This window comes from Lepidochelys olivacea (assembly GCF_965140295.1).
Source record: "Lepidochelys olivacea isolate rLepOli2 genome assembly, chromosome: 5".
NCBI classification, from domain to species: domain Eukaryota; kingdom Metazoa; phylum Chordata; order Testudines; family Cheloniidae; genus Lepidochelys; species Lepidochelys olivacea.
Window position 1 is genome coordinate 3,120,181 of NC_140415.1, and position 18,959 is coordinate 3,139,139.

At 63.1% G+C, this 18,959-nt stretch overlaps 1 protein-coding gene across 2 annotated transcripts in view; it reads right to left on the minus strand.

Moving 5' to 3' along the window:
- The window catches only part of IL11RA (interleukin 11 receptor subunit alpha), a gene marked incomplete at its 5' end in the record, with an annotated part of 72,883 nt that overhangs the window by 33,602 nt on the left and 20,322 nt on the right, over positions 1 to 18,959 (minus strand). Inside the window, one exon of one of the 2 annotated variants that reach the window (XM_084628329.1) lies at positions 3,075 to 3,217. The exons of the other annotated variant lie outside the window; for it this stretch is intronic. Of the gene's footprint in view, positions 1 to 3,074; positions 3,218 to 18,959 lie in introns of those variants that run through there. 2 annotated transcript variants of the gene reach the window in all.

Here is an 18,959-nt window from a genome sequence, read left to right on the forward strand (position 1 = left end):
AAAAGGTTTCCCCCCATGAAGATGCCAATTAAACCAAGAAAAACTCTCTGCAAACGCTGCCCTTCCTCCAAGCGCCACGGCAGAGTCCTGGAGCCCCACGCGAGCTCGGAGCCCAGGTACGCTCACATGGGCTGCAGCCAAGTGACCCCAGAGGAGCCTGGCACCGAGCGGGTCCCTGGCACCTGCCCGCCAAGCCAGGACCAGGTCTGCAGCGGGTGTGAATGTGCTGGAGCCGACAAAGCAGTGCCCACATGCCCGCTGCAGACCTAGCTCCAGGCCCTCTCCCACCAAAGCTTAGCGCTTCTCTCAGGAATATCCCCACCCTCGCCCTGCCCCTCCCTGTTAGCCCCCATGCGGATCCGCCAGCCCTGCACCAGCGTTCCGTCTGGGGGGCTCCCCCCAAGGTATCGGACGGCGAGGAGCAGCCCCTTCCTTGCCTGCTTCCGCAGTGGGGTTCTCCTGGGTGCTGGGGCCAGAAGGGGCCAAGGCGACCGCTGGGCTGACCCATGTAACACAGGCTGGGGCATTTGGGCAGGCCCCACCAGCCATGCAGCTCCTGAACCCTCCTGGCCCGGTGGGCCCAGCACACAGAGGCTCAGAACAGACGCAGCAGTGCTGGGGTGCAAGAGGTGGACTTGGCCCCAGCCAGGAGCCTGCTGCCGCGAACCCGGAGCAATGCTGCTGGCTTTAGTCCGTTTACACTGGAGTCACGGGGGGCAGAAACCCCGATCCCGAGCTGGTGTAAATCAGCAGAGAACTGATTTAAAGTCCATGGAATGACACCGAATCACCCATGCGTGCATGCGTGCGGCCATGCTCAGAGCAAACCCAACCGTGGGCTGTGTCTAGGGACCGGGGAGCCGCGGGGGTTCGGAACGACAGGAAAGCACTAGAATGGCTTCCGTTTGTTTGAGGAACTCGTTGTGTCCCCAGAGACGGTTCTGAACGACCGAAAAATTCAATCCCCCTCCATTGCAACAAGCGCAGGGCTTGCTGTGCACACGAGGAGTCAAGGCGGACAGTCGCCCCTGCCTGGCTTTTGGGATCAGAGCTGCACCCCCAGCCTTGCCTCTGACTAGGATCAAACGGAGACAGCGTCTCTGGTGTCCCCAGCTCCCCTCAAACCGTAGGGCCCTGAATGGGCTGAGCCCGGCCGGCGAGGAGACCAACACTGCCAGAACGAGAGACAGCCGCAAATCTCACCTGTGCCCCCACCCTTCGTACGGACTCGAGTCTCACTCGTGGGAGCACCCCCCAACACTTGCTTTCTTGCTGCCACTCCGGAGCACCCAGGCTGGGCAGCGCGGGCATGTCCTGACCTATAGGCAGGAGCCAGCAGCCATCCCCCTGAAATCGTGACATCCAGCGACCGAGTGCCTGGCTCCGACACCAGCTTGGGCGTAACGCTGATTGTAAACCAACTTGCCGAGTGGCGCTGCCCAGCTGCCCGCAGCGTGTGCCCGGAGAAGGACGCCGCTGGGATGGCAGGTTGTGCCATTCCCCAGTGCGGTGCCCTGGTGGCCCGAACCAGCAGAGCGCTGCAACTGCACCAGCTGTTCTGGTCTCCCCAGGGAGAGAGCGGGGAGGTGGCAGAGGGGTGCCAGTCCCTCCTCTCCCCAGCCAGGCGCATCCAGCAGTGCTCAGGCTGAGACGGTCAGCAGAGCACACCCCAAGCTCCCTCAAGCCATCCACTACCCCCGCGCAGCAATCGCACCAGGCCGGAGCCTCACCTCACATCAAGCAGCCCAGGTCCACTGGGCCTGCTGGAGCGGGGCCGATTCACACCAGCTAAGGACCTGGCCCCACACGTTATTGGGTCGAGTGGGAAACCCATGACGGGGACAAGGTTCATACAGTCACCGTCAGGACAGGACCGGGGGCCAGGTTCCCATCTCAGCTACTCCACCGAAGTCAGCTGAAGTACACCGGCACTAAACCAGAGTGACTCCGGATTGGCACCGGGCGCGAGCAGGACGTCCCTCGGCAATCCCCTCTCTGCCTCAGGGTTCCCCCAGAAGCGTGACACTCCCTCGGACGGACGGGGTGAAAGGGCCGTGTTTGTTGTGAACGCTAGCAAAGGCCTCTATCCGGCCAGCTCCGAGCACAGACGAAAATAGAAGACAATAGACATAAGCAGCCAACAAATGTTAACGCAGACAGATTAACGAGCTCCCAAGGCAGCTGGGGAAATCTGAATGAGCCCGAGGCTGGCCAGACCGCCGGCTGGCGTAAGGGGGGCGCTGCGGTGGCACCGGGAGAGGGCGCTGGTGTGGATTGTGAGGGAAGGCAGAGCAGGAGAGCCTGGCGGGAGGCTGGCGCGGGCAAGACCACGGCCAAGGCGTGTGCGCAGCCAGACTGGCGTTTACACTGTGCTGCTGGGTCCCGCTTCCCCCCCCAGTTCGCTCACAGGAGCCGCCCGGCCCCTGCTGCCCCCTTCCCCATCACACTGAGCTGCAGAGAGTGGCCGCTTCCCACCTGGGGGTGCCCTGCCCCTCTCACGTGGCGTGGGGCTGCCAGCCAGGGACGGAGCGTGACCCTTAGCAGCAGAGACAGACCCCCATCCCTCTCACTGGGGCAGGCCACTGAGACAGTGACACTCACCAGGGGATGGCCGGAGTCACGCCATGGACTCAGCCAGGGCAAACCTGGAGCACCCCCCTCCCTCCCCAGCCAACCCTTGTCCGGTCACCCTGGGGCAAACCTGGAACACCCCTCCAGCCCGACCCTGTTCCAATCACCCCGGGGGCAAACCCAGAGCAACCCCCCAAGCCTGGTTCTGGTCACCCTGGGATAAATCAGCTTTACCCCCATGTCCAATCAGACCCAGCACGCCCACGGGCTGCCTGGCTGGGCAGCGCCATCTGGGCAGCCCCAGCCCACAAGCACCAGTCGATTGGCCTGATGTCCCGATACTATCCGGACTATCCTGATATTAGGGGCTTTGTCTTATATACACAACTATTCTCCCCCTCCCCTCCCAGCAGCCTCCTCCGGGAAGGGTGCCCCTGGCCCAGCACAAACCCGCCCGGCCCCGAACCCGTGTGCCGGAGCGGCTCCCCATCCCTCCATCCTACCTTCAGAGCCGGCTGCCACGGCCGCAGGTCCCCATGCTGGCCTGGCTGCCCCGACCCGCGCTCGGCTGCGGAGAAAAGGGGGGATTCTCCCCCCTGGCCTGCAGTGGGAGGCTCGAGAGCGCACACCAGAAATCTCACTCGCGCTGGCCCGCCCCCTGCAGCGCGCCCCCCCCGGCCCCACTGCAGGGAACCAGAGCCTCTCGCTTCCCAGCGGTAACCCGAGGCGCTGGCAGAGCCGAAAACCAGGGCACTGAGAGCAGCCGGCAGCCAAGCCCGGAGTCGCTGCCAGCTGGGAATAGTTTTTATTGCAAAAAAAAAAAAAAAAAAAAAACCTTCTTCCCGCCCCCGCCCCCGCCCCCACCCCCGCCTGGGCCGCCCCTCGGCCCCCAGCCATGCCGACCGCACGCTCCAGAAATTCCTAAAAATAACCTCCCAGCAAAGTAACAGCTCAGCAGTTGGGGGAGCGGGGCGATTTCAGCCCCCAGGCAGCCGCAGGTCGCCAGGCGGATGGGGCAGGCCGGGTTCGGGGGGCTCTGCAGCCAGACGGGGGGCCCAGAGCTGCAAAGAGCAGGGCAAGGCGCTGGTCCAGCAGTGAGCCCCCTCTCGCTCCCCACAGGTTAAACAAGTGTGGTATAGCCCGTCACGTCTCTGGGGGTGGGTCGGGTCCCTCTGGGCCTCTCCCCTCACTAACCTCTGGGACCCCGGGACAGACGCTCCTCCAGCCCCCCTCCCGGGAGGGGGAGGGGAATGTCCCACCAACAGGGGAAGGGAGAGGTGCAGGCCTGGGAACCCCAACAAGAGACGGTTCCAAAATGGATCTGAACCAGGCCCCCAAACCCTGCCAGGAGGGGGTGTCAGTACCCGGCCTGGCCATTGTCAGCCCTCAGTACATGAAGAGTTTGCCAGCCTGGGTGCAGACGGGCCTGGGGAGGAGGGTTCCGGCGCTCCTGGAGGCTGAGAGCGGGCGCTGCCCGGGCATGGCAAACTGGCCTGCCTCACGACAAACGGGGACACCACCTGCTCAGTCGCCAGAAGGCTGGTGAGTGCCCGGAGCAGCCCTGGGGCTGTGACGGGGCTCACGACCCAGCCAGGCCGCGTTTGCAGCCCGAGCAGGGTGCCCGGGCAGGAGGAATCCCAAACCGCACCATGTCCCTATGCCCAGCGTGTGCCAGCCACTGGTTCACACCAGTGCCAATTCCTTGGCCCTCACTGAGCTGCCTCCTTAGGCGCAATGAGCTCTAAATGAATCCCACTACAAAACTACCTTCCACTTTGCCCCGGTGGCACGCCCGGGACCCAGTTGCTGGGGAATGTCCTCTGTCCCTCGCCTTGTCCCCGGCCAGCCCCACGGCACTTCCCCCACCAGTGGGCAGAGGAGAGGGAGCTGTGCTCGGGGCTGGGAAGCTTTCTGGCCTCCGCTCCCTTCCAAGCACGAAGGCTCCCGGGTCAGCCAAACACTGGAGCTCGGCAGCTCCAACCCAAACAGCCACCGTTCCTGCTGGCCTCCGGCGCTGGGGCACAGGGGAGCCTGCAGCTGGCCATGTGCTGTCCCTCCCTTTCAAAACAAAGCCACTTTGGGCACCCAGCGGTGCCAGGTGAAATACACGCCCTCCCCCACATGCACACAGGGTCACTGGGGGTTCCTGGGGACCAACCCTGCCAGCTAGGACCCATTAGCTCCTTGGCACCTGCAGCAACCTGGGCCGGGCGTCAGGCCGCGGCCGCTCACAGCAGAGATGGAACGACACAGGGCTGCTGCACCCCCCTCCCCAAACCCCTCCTGGGGACGGACCCAGCGCAGTGGGTAGACAGGCGCCGAGCACCCTTGTCGCCTGCTAAAGTCCACGGGCTCAGGGCTGCCCGGGCTCAGCCAGGGCTCCCCAGGCTGTAGGGGCGGGAGACAAAGGGGTCCTTGTTGCTCAGTCCACCCCCACCTGGGATGCAGGGCCAGTGCCCTCTTGGAAGCGACACCCCCCCAGGGCAGGGTGGGGAGGGAACAGGTCTGCACCGCTGAGACCATGCACCCGAGACACTGCCTCCTCCATGGCCTTCAGCACTGGCCTGGTCCCAGAGAACAGCAGCTGCCCCAGCCACTCAGCTCTCGCCCTCCACGTCGCCCAGCAGCCGCCTTGCTGAGCTGGCAGGGCCCACGCCAGGAGCCAAGAGTGGGCAGATGCTGCCCGCGGCTGCCTGCCGTGATCTCAACGTCAGCCGGAAGGAGAGGTGGGAGGGGCACGGACAGCAGCAGGCTCTGCCTCCAGCCCTGCCCCGCCCGGTATCCATCAGCCGGCAGCACTGTGCAGCCCCCCAGGGGTCCCTCGACTTCATTTATCCTCGGTGACTTTACCGGCATGACAAAGAAGGGGGGCAATTGCTGCCGGAGCTAATCCACCCGCACCACTTCCTCGTAGGACACCTCCCGCTCAGCAGAGTCCCTGCCCAAGCCGGCAGCCACGGAGCGAGGCACAGGACGGTGTGACGGGAAGCAGGTGCCCCGGCCCTGGGGCTCAAGAATCACCCTGCGCCTGGGGGCCTCTCGGTCAGAAAAGCTCCGATGGGTCCCCTTCCTGTTGCCAACGCAGCCACGTCCAAATCCAAATGGTTCCGCAAAACAGAAAACAAGGCTGGTGTCCCATTTCTGTCTGCAGGGTGAGTGGCCCCAGGATATCGGAGAGACAAGGGGGCTGAGGTGAGATCTTTTACCGCCAGCCAAGCTGTCGCACTCCACAGAGCTCTTCTTCGGCCCTGGGACCCGCGGAAAGGCTGCTCAATGCAAGGGGGCAGCGCCTTGCATTGCCGCTCAGTGCAAGGGGGACCGGACTGCTCAGCGCACCTAGCTAACCCCGATCGCAAGAGACACTCCAGGTGCAGTGGCCAGCGAACAGCTCAATGCCCAGCCCCGAGGACGAGCTCTGCGTAGGCCGGAAAGCTTGGCTCTCTCCCGAACACAGGTTGGTCCAATCAAAAGGTTTTCCCTCCCCCACCTTGTCTCTACCGTCCCGTTTCCACCTTTGCAGGACGAAACATTCCCACTGCTCGTTCTGAAATGGCTGATTTTACACGACGGCGCGTCTCAGAACAGGGAGCGGAATCACAACGGGTTAAAAAGGAAACATTTCAATCGACCAAAACTTTTTTTTTTTTTTAAATTTCCCTTTATTTTGCTCCGATTCAAAATGAAGCCAAAGTTTCAAAATCTCCAAATCCTCCATGAGATGGAATTTCTGGTCTCTGCCCCGCTCTAGCTTTGGACATCAAAAATCCAGGCCCATACGCTGCGAACAACGGGCACGAGGGCTACAGAAATCTCCTCGCACACGAGGGCAGTGGGGCGGGAACCTGCTCTCAGCGCTGCCGGAAACAAAGGCCTCTAGCACTTGAGCTAAGGGAGCATACCTATAGCTAGCGGCAGTAGTAGCTGCTTTATCTTCCACTCGTGTCTTTCACCCACACTCTGGCCCCATCAACTGCAGCCGACTGTAATGTTGTGTAACGGCACAAACGCTGCAGGAAGGACGCAGGCATTTTGTAGCTCCAGCCCCCCCTTGACCCCAAGCGTCTCTGGCTTCCCCGTGGGAGCTGCAGGCTCCAGTCCGAGAATGTCCCCAGGCCGTCAGACAGGCTGAGCGAGAGCAGGACAGAGGTGAACGACCTTCTGTTTTGAAAGTTGTACCGAGTTAACATTCGGCCAGCTGGAAGAGTGAACCTGGCCCCATGGGAGGGGGCATGCACCACTTTCCACAGCGGGGACACAGCCAGCGCAGCAGCGGACATGCATATGATGGGGCAGGAGACACTCGCGCCCAGTAGGGGGCAGCGCTGCATGGGCAAACTATGGCCCCAATCCTGCAATCAGACCTGTGTGAGCAGAGCGGCTCGGTTACCCCTGACCCCTGGGCTATGTTCCCTGTGCACACGTCTCCTCGCTCCCAGCAGGGGCAGGATGCGCTGCTTGGCAGGCAGTGCTCCCCGGGGTTCCTGCCAAATCCCACACACCCAGGGGGGTCAGGGAGTTGATCTGCAGAGCGTCCTGATCAGCAGCCAACACCTCGGAGGCTGAGTCAAGCCAGGCCAGGCCACGCTACGCTCTCTGCGGGTTCACTCAGCACTACCTTCCGCCCCCAACGTGTGGGGAGAGTATCCAGCAGCAGACAATGCTCCCTCATTGCCACAGGCCGTGCACAGCTGGCCGTGAGGAGCTGAGATGTGGCCACTCCCCCAGAGGCTGCCGTAGCTTGCATGGTGCTAGGAGAGATGCCTCCCCCTTCCTCGGGCCTCCAAGGGGTTCGCAAACCTGAATGCATCTAGTCAGCCAGTCACTCTGCAAGCAGGGTCAGGGGAACTATGCTCAAGGCACAGATGGGGAAACCGAGGCACAGGGCAACTAAGTGACTTGCCCACAGTGAGCCACAGACAGAGCTGGCAATTACTCATTAATAACAATAAGAAGAAATGACTCGCTAAGCCCCAAATGTGCTCTGTGCTGTAACAGACATGGCAGGAGATTAGGCAGGGACCCTGCCCCAGCAAGCTCAGCCTAAGTGAGCATTTGGTGATGGAAACCAGACCTCTGGCTCCCAGGCCCCTGGCTCATTACACAGCCCCCTTTCCTGCCTAGGTGGGGTGGAGGGTTTGCGGGGCCCAGATTCCTGTCTGGGCTGCAAGGGGCCACGTTTTCAATAGCAGTTCTCCACCCTATATGTGCGCTCAGCTGGGCGAGCCTATAAAACCCCAGATAGCAGAAGAGCCGACGCTGCCCAGCACGGAGGTACCTAGCACCTGTGTGCAGACAGCAGGAGAAATGCCCCTTGCACCCGGGTGAGAGCGGGTGAGCCCACGGACATTCCAGCCGCTCTCGCACCGAGCCCTGCGACGGGCCGATGTGAAAACCAGAGCCAGGCCGTGCCTCTGTTCTCAACTCTGTCCCGTCTCCGGGACGACCCACACTCGCCCATTGGCGGTGGCTCTGCACCCTCCTGGCACGTGCCCAGACGCAGCCCAGCCATGCCCATCTGCCCCCGCCTCTCGCCTCCCTCACACAGACGGCCCTTCATGGGACACGCACAGCTGCTGTGGCGTCGGGAGCACCCCCCCCCCGATCAGCACGGCCGGCCCCCGGCCCCGGCCCCTCGAGAAGAGGCCAGATGCTGAGCTGGTGTTTGGGAAGGGAGCGGGAGCCTGCGGATGGAGATTGTAAAGCAAGCCTCCCTCAGGTGCATTTGCCTTGGCTCCGGCTCAAGCCAAGCCAATTAGGGCTACAGAAAACAGCTATTAAAAATCAAGGAGAAAAATAACGTTCTCCCCCGCTGGGCCCCGGGGCTGGGCCGAGGTTCCTTGTCAGGCTGAGCCCTGGCGCTATCAGGCCCAGCTGGCAGCAGGGCGGGAGGGGTCCGTAAAAGGACAGCCTTGTTTCGGAGCGAGTCTCTGCGGCACTTCCATCTCCCAGCATGCCCAGCACCTGGGCTAGGGGGGCACGGGCTGGGAGGATGGGCTGGGCCCCGACATTTTCAGCAGCTCCTCTTGAGAACAATGGAGACCCCCTCCCTGTCCCCCAACTCCCCCACTCCCCCGAAACCGCTGGGAGCCAAAGGCACTCGGCTCTGGGGGAAAACTGGCCCCAAGGGCATGTTGCTGGGGAGGGGATATGGGAGCGGGGGCGGGGAAGGAAGGCGATCCAGTTCATACCTGCAAACAGGACAGAAAGAGTGAGCTCGCCGCCTGCCGAAGAGGGATTGCTCCCATCCCACCCTCCGGCACTCCTTGGGCAGGTTAAAAACTAGAACACAACCATGGCACACAGGAAATGGATTAAAAGCCGGTTAACGGCTCCTTCCCCAAATGTAGCTGTAAAGGGGGAAACCTCATCCAGTGGGTCTGTTTCCAATGGGGTCCCGCTGGGATCGGTTCTCGGCCCTGCGCTATTCATATCAGCGACCCGGCAGACAACATCAGATCCTCACTGATAAAGTTTACAGATGCCACGCAGGTTAGGGGAGGGGTGAATACAGAAGAGGGCAGGTCACCGATACCGAGCGATCTGGTCATTTGGTAAGCAACATAATATGCATTTTAATACATGTAACCCTTCTGCCCGTCAGAGTTGGCAGCAACAAGGGCCGGGTTCAATATCTAGGGGTTCCATTCCAATAACACAATGCAAACCGGCTCGAGCCCCCACCCAGTGACCTGGGACAAATATATACCACCCCCGCTGGGCGCCTCCAAGAGGCAATACTTCCCCTCTCGCAAGCACATAGTCTGAGTGTAGCAAAAGTCTTTTAATAACAGAGAGAAACAATGTGGCATTATGTTGGGGAAACACCACCAACCGGATTCATAACACAACCCATGAGCAAAAACAACCCCACCCCAGGCAAATTGGGGCATGCCCTTTTCCCTTTGGTTCTTGAGTCCAGCAACCCCAAAAGTCCAATGCCCCAAAAGTCTCTGTCCCTGGTCAGGGCAGCCCCAGAGTTCGAAAGTTTATCGGCGGAGCTTTACCTCCCAACCTGGGTGGAAATGGGACGGGGGTAAGAGGCACCTTACGTGATCTGAAGCTGACCGCCCCATAGCTCCATAGCAGCGCTCCGCTCCGCCAGCCGCCCCACAAAACTCCTTCGCGCAGCTGCACTCCGCTCCACCAGCCGCCCCACGAACTCCTTCACTCAGCTGCGCTCCGCCAGCCGCCCCACGAACTCCTTCGCTCAGCTCCACGGCCCACAAGCAGCTCCTGCCATCCACACACTGCTCCGTGTCGAACTGCTTCGCCAGCCGGCCCGCAAACTGCTCCACAATATATCTTCAGGCTCCCCCACTACTTAACACAACACTCAGTGATTTCAGCGCTTAGGTGAATTCAGCTTATAATAGGGGAGCCCCAGTGCTGGTGCACTGTCAGCCCAAAGTGAGCTCAGCAGCCTGTAACTAGACTTCTAATGAAATCAAAATTAGCTCTGATATTCCACAGTGGAGAGAGGAGGAAGTGCAATCAGCATGTAAGGCCCTCACCAAGGGGCCCATGCCACCAAGTATTAATACTTGTCCCCAGCCTCTCTCCATTCACACAGTTTTGGAACCCATGACCCTTGCCTAGCGAGTGCTACTTAGATGATGGTGAATCCCTCCATCGTAACAAAAGGCCACGTACAGTTCCAAGCACAGTTCCCATAATCAGGGTAATAACAATTTATTCTTCCTGCCCCAATAACAGAGACACTGGGGATCCCACAGCAGCCAAAGTGACCATTTGGGCAGCTATGGTCTCATTCTAGGCGTGGTGGGTGTGCCTATGCAAATGAGATCGGCCCCTGAAATTCTTTTCCACAACTTGCCACACCTCACCACCAGATGTCAGGGTGGAGCTCATCCTGACACTGCTTACATCCAGCTAAATGTAAACGTATATACACCTGGGAACCAAGACTGCAGGCCAGACTTACAGTCTGGGGGCCCTCTCCTGGGAAGCAGGATAAAGATCTGGGGGGCAGGACAGGGAATCAGCAGAACAGTGAGCTCCCAAAGGGCTCGTGCGATCCTGGGATGCATCAACCGAGGAATCTCCAGTAGGAGCAGGGAGGTTGTTTCCCTGTGTTTAGCACTGGTGCGACTGCGGCTGGGTTCCTGTGTCCAGTTTTGGGGCCCACAGTTCATTGTAGCGGGTTCAGGGAGGAGCCGCGAGAATGAGGAAAGGATTCGACAAGCCGCCTTAGAGTGAGAGACTCACGGAGCTCAGTCTCTTTAGCTGAACAAGGAGGAGGCTAAGGGGTGACGATCGATAAGACCCTACATGGGGAACAACAAAGGGCTCTTCCATCCAGCAGAGGAAGGTCTGACAGGATCCAATGGCCGGAAGTTGAAGCGAGACAAACCCGGGCTGGAGATAAGGCCTACATTGTTAACGAGGGTCATTAACCATTGGAACAACGAGGGTAGGGAGGGATTCTCCATCCCTGACCACTGCTAATTCAACAGTGGCTGTTTTGCTGAGATCTGCTCTGGGGAGTCCTGGGGGCAGGCCTCTGGCCCGCGTTCTCCAGCAGGTCGGACTCGATGGACACATTGGTCCCTTCTGGCCACGGACTCGATGACTGCAGGAGCCTGACGCGGCACAGACAGACGCTCTCCCTCGCGCCGCACGAGGGAGGAGACGGCGGCAGGGGAGTCTCGCTGGCTGGGCACAGGCTGAATTGCCCCCTCCACACCCAGCCCTGGCCAAGAGCAGAAAGTAAAACAGCCTCCCACCTCCCGGGGGACGGGGCTTAGCCAGAGCCAGCTGGGTCCAGGCCCAGCTATGCTGGTGCAGGCCGGGTCGCCAGGAGAGGCAGCCAGAATAGCCCCTGCTCAGGGGCGACCAGTGTGGCCAGCCGGAGCGGGATCTCTAGGCCCCCTCCGAAAGCTGGGGGTCCACAGGCTGCCCTGGGCTGATGCGGCAGGAGTAACAAGCCCCAGTGCTGCAGGCAACAGACCGTGGCTAGTAAAGCCGTCCAGCTGGGACTGGGGCCAGCTGAGCCCAGGGGGATCCCCCCGAGGGGGGGAGGAGGAGCAGGTGCTGTGTCTTGCCCTCTGGTGGCTGGGCTCAGGGACAATCTCGCTGCCCCACAGGGCAGGGCAGCCATGCATTCCCCCCTCTCCCCGGGCCAGCAACATTCCCCCAAGGCACCCGCCCAGAGCAGGGCTCTCCAAGCAGAGATGGGCCTTAGGCCCGAGGCTGCCCGTGTGCCCCCGCCCTGCTTGCATGGGGGAGGGGGGGCTTGCATTCCCCCCCCACGCTCCTGCTGGCGGGGCTCATAAAACCTCCTCACCCCAGGGACACCTGAAGAGAAGGGGGGGTACTGCTGGCAGCGTGATCTGGGCATCCAGCTCAGACACTAATATCTACCGGTGCAGAACAGCCCAGGGCTCTCAGGGCGCCGTACAGAGAGCAGATAACCACCCAGCCCCCGGGGAGTCGGGCGACATCTCCCCCCTCTGACAGCAGAGAGGATGGAGATGATTTGCCCAAAGTCATAGAGAGAGTCAGTGGCACAGGTGCAAATAGAACCCAGGAGTCCTGGCTCCCTGCTCTAACCACTGCACTACGCTCCCCGCCCAGAGGTGGGACTAGAACCCAGGAGTCCTGGCTCCCAGTCCCTCTGCTCTGACCTCTAGGCCCAGACACAAAGTAAGTGGCTCTCTCCTTCCCCCTAGCCCCGCCGATCCCTGCCGTGCCCGCGGCCGTGCCCGGGACGTGGCGGAGGTGGAGCAGGGTGCTGGCGGTGGCCAGAACCCAGCTTCCCCAGCTCAGTGTCCCGCTGACAAAGGCGGAGGATGGAAAGGGAGCCGCTTTCAGCACCGCCTTTGCCAACTCTGCGTTGTGCTTGGCCCTGGGTTCAGGTCTCGCCCGCGTTCGGGTCTCTCAGGGAGCAACACAGCCTGCCAGCCAGGAAGCCAAGTGCAGGGGTCCGGGGGGAGGCGCGTGGACCCCAATGACAGCCAGCACGGGGGGTAATGCAAAACGGTGAGACACAGATGGGTGTAACTCCAGGGCCGTCCATGACATTACACCAGGGCTGTGTTTGCCCCACAGCGCCCTGTCCCTTTAAACCAGGCCGGGAGGGAGGATTCAGGGGGCAGGGGCCCTTCACTGGTGGCGTTTGAAACCTAAGAGACTGCCACAGGACAGGAGCTCAGACCAGCCCGAGCTGGTACCATCACCCTCCAACAGCCCTGATGGAGCCAGGACTCCTGGGTTCTCTTTGAAGCTCGGTGGCCTTGGCAGGTCTGTTTCTCCGGCTGCAGCCCCCGGGAGCTCTAGCTGCCGGCTGCAAGGCCCCATGGCGGGATGCCCGGCTGGGTACGTCTGCAGTAAGGAGCGTTAAGGAAAAGTCATTGTTCTGAGCGCAGGAGCGTTGCTAGACGCAGGCCAGACACGTCGCAGTCCCGGCCTGGCGAGCCAGGGGCCCCGGCTCGAACATCTGGCCCCGCTGAGAGTTGACCCAGCCCGGTGTGCCAGGGGGCTCAGAGCTGACCCAGCCCGGCGTGCCAGGGGGCTCAGAGCCAGGCGGGGGCGTTACTCTTTCCAAATCTAACCAGCCAAGCTGAGAAACACCACACAACATTTGCGTGTGGCCCCCAGTAAGGGGGTTCAGCATTCCCCCTGCTTGCCGGGCCGTGGCAGTGACCAGAGAGGGGCTGCACCCCGGACCTGCCTTCGCTCTGCAGTTGGCACAAAGTCCCGTGGCTTTCCCAGAGGAGAGGGGCATTTTTAAGGCAGAGCGGTTGGAAGATGGGGCTGGGGCGGTGGGTGTGGCTCTGCTCAGCTCAGCGCCAGCTGGGCCGTGGGGCATGGCGGTTGGGGCTGGGGGCTACGGGCCAGGGTCCATGTGACGGCAGAGCTAGCCTGCAGGCAGGGAGGGGAGGTTACTCTGAGCCCCTGGAGACCCAATGGATCCAGGACCCACCCTGTAGCTTGAGCCCCCGGCGCAGGCCCCTGGCTGCCAGTGCCATTACCCAGGGCTGGCCTGGGCTCTCAGCTGCAATGTTTTAAGGAAAACTCCAGTGAGCCCCTCCCTGCCCTGCCGTTGCCCGATGCTGAGACGGGGCACGTTGGGCTAAGGGGCAGGGGAGCCACACTCCCCCTCCAGTCGGGACCCTCCGCCCCAGCCTGACAGGGGCTTTCTGTGCAACAGACTTTCTGCGTGCTCTGCAGACAGCCAGCGAGGAGTTCCACAAGTGCTCCCTTGTGTTTGCCCTCGCTCTTGGGACCCCACGGGCAGGGAGGCCCCACGCGGGCCCAGGGGGCACAGAGAAGGGACGGGGAGCCTGGGCTCCAGGCAAACACCGACCAGCGTAGGGAGTCCAGGGCAGACTCCTGGGGCTGCTCGGGTTTTGGGATGAGGGACCCGTGGCACGACGGCCGAACCCTGCCCCTAGCCCAGGTTCAACTGGATTCATAGCATCCACTGGGGCATCTGCAAGAGTTGAACTGCATCACTTTGAAGTCCCGTCTTAAGTAAAGTCAGTTCCCATCACCAGCCCGCCCTCCCCCGCCCTGGTGTGTCCTCTTTTCCCTCTCCCCTCTCTGCCCCCACAGTCCGCCCCCCGCTGCCCTCCCCCCATTCCCCCGCACTGAGCATGTTAACAGCTCTGGCTCTGCCCACTCCCTCCAGCCCAGGTGTTTGGACACAGCTGGGATTTGCACCACGGCTATTTCTTCCACGCGTGCAGCCTCAGCGCCAGGCAGAACAAGCCTGCCAGTGTTCAGGGGCGCTTAAAATTAGTGCTGGGAACCTGACACCAGAGGGGCTGCCCCGAGGGGCTGGTCCCACGGCTCTGCCCCCATCCTGACCCCCTGGCAGCTGCGGTCTCAGCCCCTCTGGGCCTGCCGCTGCCAGCCTGCCCCTCTCCGTACCACCTCCTGGAGGCCAGGGGCTGCTACGGCACAGTACCGGGCACCGGGGTCCCGCATGGGGCTGTCACCGGAAGCTGGTGCACCAGAAGGTGCAGGGTTGCTGTGGGGCTCGGGGGGCTATGGCTGGGCTGGGGGCACAGGGGTCAGAGAGGGAGAAGTTAGCACGGTAGCAGGCAGAGGGGGTTGGGCTTTAAGGTCCCTCAGTTTCCCTCCTGTGGTGTAAAGGGGTCCTGTCCCCCAGGCGGAGGGGTGAGGCCAGAGATGGGGGCTGACCCGTCCCGTTCTCAAGGAGGAAGCGCAGCGTAGCGGGGGTCAGGGGAGCCGGGGAAGTGCTTAGAGCAGAGGCCTGGACTCCAGGAGACCTGCACTGGGCAGCGCTAGCTGTCTAAGGGTACAACCCCAAAACACCCTGGCCCCACCCCCGCTCACTCCAGCCCCCCCTCCCTCCATCGTTCGCTCCCCCCCACCTCACTCACTTTCACCAGGCTGGGGCAGGGGGTCGGGGTGGGGGAGGGGGTGCGGGTTCTAGCCTGGGGCCAAGGGGTTCGGAGTGTAGGAAGTGGCTCTGGGCTGGGGCAGGGGGTTGGGGTGCCGGAGGGGGTGCAGGCTCTGGGAGGGAGTTTGGGGTGCACGAGGGGGTGAGGGGTTGGGCTCCAGGAGAGAGTTTGGGTGTGGGGTGCGGGCTCTGGGCTGGGGCAGGGGGTTGGGGTGCCGGAGGGGGTGCAGGCTCTGGGAGGGAGTTTGGGGTGCACGAGGGGGTGAGGGGTTGGGCTCCGGGAGAGAGTTTGGGTGTGGGGTGCGGGCTCTGGGCTGGAGCAGGGGGTTGGGGTGCCGGAGGGGGTGCAGGCTCTGGGAGGGAGTTTGGGGTGCACGAGGGGGTGAGGGGTTGGGCTCCGGGAGAGAGTTTGGGTGTGGGGTGCGGGCTCTGGGCTGGGGCAGGGGGTTGGGGTGCCGGAGGGGGTGCAGGCTCTGGGAGGGAGTTTGGGGTGCACGAGGGGGTGAGGGGTTGGGCTCCGGGAGAGAGTTTGGGTGTGGGGTGCGGGCTCTGGGCTGGAGCAGGGGGTTGGGGTGCCGGAGGGGGTGCAGGCTCTGGGAGGGAGTTTGGGGTGCACGAGGGGGTGAGGGGTTGGGCTCCGGGAGAGAGTTTGGGTGTGGGGTGCGGGCTCTGGGCTGGGGCAGGGGGTTGGGGTGCCGGAGGGGGTGCAGGCTCTGGGAGGGAGTTTGGGGTGCACGAGGGGGTGAGGGGTTGGGCTCCGGGAGAGAGTTTGGGTGTGGGGTGCGGGCTCTGGGCTGGGGCAGGGGGTTGGGGTGCCGGAGGGGGTGAGAGGAACGGTGCTTACCTCCAGTGGCTCCCAAAAGCAACTGGCACACCCTTGGGGGGGGGAGCACGGGGGCGTCTCTGCGCACTTCTGTTCCCACAGGAACCACTCCCGCAGCTCCCATTGGCCGCAGTTTCTGGCCAATGGGAGCTGCAGAGCCGGTGCTCAGGGCAGGGACAGCACATGGAGACCCTCTGCCCCAGGGACCACAGGGATGGTGCCGGCTGCTTCTGGGAGCGGCCCAGGGCCAGGGCAGGCAGGCAGCCGCCCTAGTCCTGCTGCGATGCCAGATGGTTAGCGCCCCAAATCTCCCAGTTTGCCTCAGGTAGATAGGGCCTGATTCTGAGAGAGGGCCCAGCCTCCCGGTGATGGGTGCGTGGGGCGTCCCTGCCCGTGGGGTCCAGAGAGCTAGCAGAGGGTGGTCAGGGGCCCTGGAGCACGAGCTAGCCAGGGGGGACAAGGGACTAGGAAAGTCCAGTCGAAAAGGGGACCCGGCTGTGTCCAGTCAGATCTACTGACTGGACACCCAATGTCTGCTTGCTTTGGGCGGGGAGGCATCGGGTCATCACCTGCACCAGCCCCTATGTAGCCAGGCCTGCTTCCGACCTGTATTGGGTGGCCGCCACTCCCAGCCCGGCTCCGCAGGGGGGTCCCTCCTGACCCAGGGGGGGGAAGCAGTGAGCGACACGAGGGGCGGGGGGGAAGAGGATGGAGGGAGAGAACTGGATGGGGCAGAGCCTCGGGGGGTAGGGACAGGGCAGGGGAGGTCCCTGCACTCCTGCTGGATTGTCCGGTTTCGAAATATTATCAAGTTGGCCCCCTACAAGGGGCCCTGGATTTTTAGCCTCTTGCTAGCACGGGGGGCCGGCTGCTGGCCAGACCCCAGCACTGGGCCTCTGCAGGCGACTGCCCAGGGCGGCACGTCCGTCCCGCGGGGCTGATCGAAACGGGCACCAACAGCGTGGAGCTGTGGCCTGGCTGGTACTTCCCTGATTTTGTTCCTGACCGGTCAGCACCCCTCCCTCCCTCGGAGCCCTGAACTTCCCCCAGGCCTCACTTTTCTGCAGCCAGCCGCCCCCCCACCGCCCTGCAGCCAGGAGTGTCACACGCAACCGGCCCTGAAAAGCCAGGCGGGCGGGGGGCGGGGGGGGGGGGGTTGGCGCGGGGGGGGCAGGGAGCTCTGGCAAGGTGCCCCCTGCCTGGCCCCCACTGCTCAGCGAGGAGTCCAGCTGGCAGCAGCTGCCGGCCTCTCAGCACGGTCCTTGCCCTTTCCTGCTTGGCAAGCGGTGCTTGAGGCACAAGGCAGGGGCCCCGGAGCGCCCCCAGGCTGGCACGTCCCCTTCCCATCTGAATGGGGGAGCCTGGGATGGAGCTGGGGGAGGACATGGCTGGACGGGAGCCAGTGGGTCCCGGGTGGGAGAACGGAGCCCCGAGCCCGCAGAACTGGGACAGCGCCCGTGGCACGGGGCTGCCCCCCTCCATTCCCCCTTGGCTCTCTGGTGCCCGGGGCGTCCCCCTCACACCCATTCCAGAGGCTCGGTTACCCCCCCCACACACAGGTGGGCACCTCCCCCTCCGCTCCTAGGCTGCCTCTGGTGCCTGCTTCAGAGGGGGGCTCCCTGCCCACACGCTCTAGCAGTGGCTGGGCCGGGGGTGGCAGGGTGGCCAGGCCCGCTCTCCCCAGCCCGGGTCAACGATGCCACGGACTGGGGGCCCCCAGCTCAGTCCCGGGACCCTGCTCCCCTCTGCACCGTGAGCGCCCGCCGGCCCAGACCGTGTCCGGGTTAGGAGCTTAGGCGGGAGGATTAACTCTCTGCCAGCGAGCGGGTGGCCCCTGGGGCGAGCGGGGTCCTGCCACTGGCTGCACTCCCACGGGTGGGCAAAGTCACGTCTGGGGAAGGCTCTGAGCCCCCCTGCTCCTAGCACGGAGACTCCCTCCCTGCCCGCCCGGCTCCTGAGGGGCGGGTGCCAGGGCCCAGGCTGAGTGGTGGTCAGCAGGAGGCCAGCCAGCTGCTGCATGGGCATCACCCAACACCTTCACCCAAGTGGGCGCGGTAGCCTGACTCCCTCCGAGCCCTGGGCCATGCTGGCACGGGGGAGTCCTCAGCCCACAAGCCAAGGGGGGAGGGTGCTTTGTGCCCACGTGCTGGGCTCTCAGGAGCACCCCCTGCCAGCTTCCCTAGCAGAGCGGGGGGCTGCAGGGGAATCTCACAGGCTGCAGCTGGGGGCCCCCCAAACTCTCCCCCTTTCTCCCTCTCATCCTCTCTCCCCCTCTGCCCTGCCTTTCTCCGTCTCCCCAATGCACCCCCGCTCTGCTCGCTCCCTGGAGCCTGCCAAGCCCGCGCTCGCCACCCAGCCGCTGGGGATGCTGCGAGGGGCCCCCCCAGAGGGCCTCGCTTCCCAGGGCCGTGCAGGGTGTGAGGCAGGGAGCACTCGAAGGGCAGACGAGGGGGGGCTTCCTGGCCTGATGGGAACCGTGCAGGGCTGATAGAGGGTTCCTGTGGGAATGGAAACTGCCAGGGAGGCCGCACCCCAGCGCACGCTCGTAAATTGCTCTGCGCCAGCGAGCGGAGACCTCTGGCCGCCCGGTGACCTCTCTGGAGCAGCGCAGCCCCAGGGGACCGTGGGGCGCTGCTAATGCCCTGCTCCACCGTTCCCTGCAAGGGGGAGCAACTCGGGCTCAGCAGCGCAGGATAAGGGGTGGGACAACTGATGGGAAGTCTGGATGCCTGGGCTCTATTCTTGGGTCTGCCAGCAACTCACTGCGTGACCCTGAGCAGTCACTGCCCCCCTTTCCCCCCCCCGTCAGCTCGGTGCCTCAGTTTCCCCTGTGTGAAATGGATACATAACCTGCTCAGGGAAGCACTTTGCGACCTAGGGCTGGCGAGATGCTAAAGTATCATAACCACGGCTGAGAAGGAAATGGCTCCTCCTGCTCTCCATGCAGCCTCCGAAATGAGCCTTGGAAACGCAGCAAAGAGGTGGGTTTTAACGATGCTGGTTCTGGCGGGACCCAACTGAGGGTGCCAATTCAGGACAAACTGCTTCAAGCAGGGCAGTTACAGCCCCAGGCTGGGGTTTCTGTGCACACCAAGGCAAACCCAACCAGCCAGACAGAGAGGACTTTGGTTTTACCCCACTGGCTAACCACAAATCACACAAGCAATTCCCTCAGAC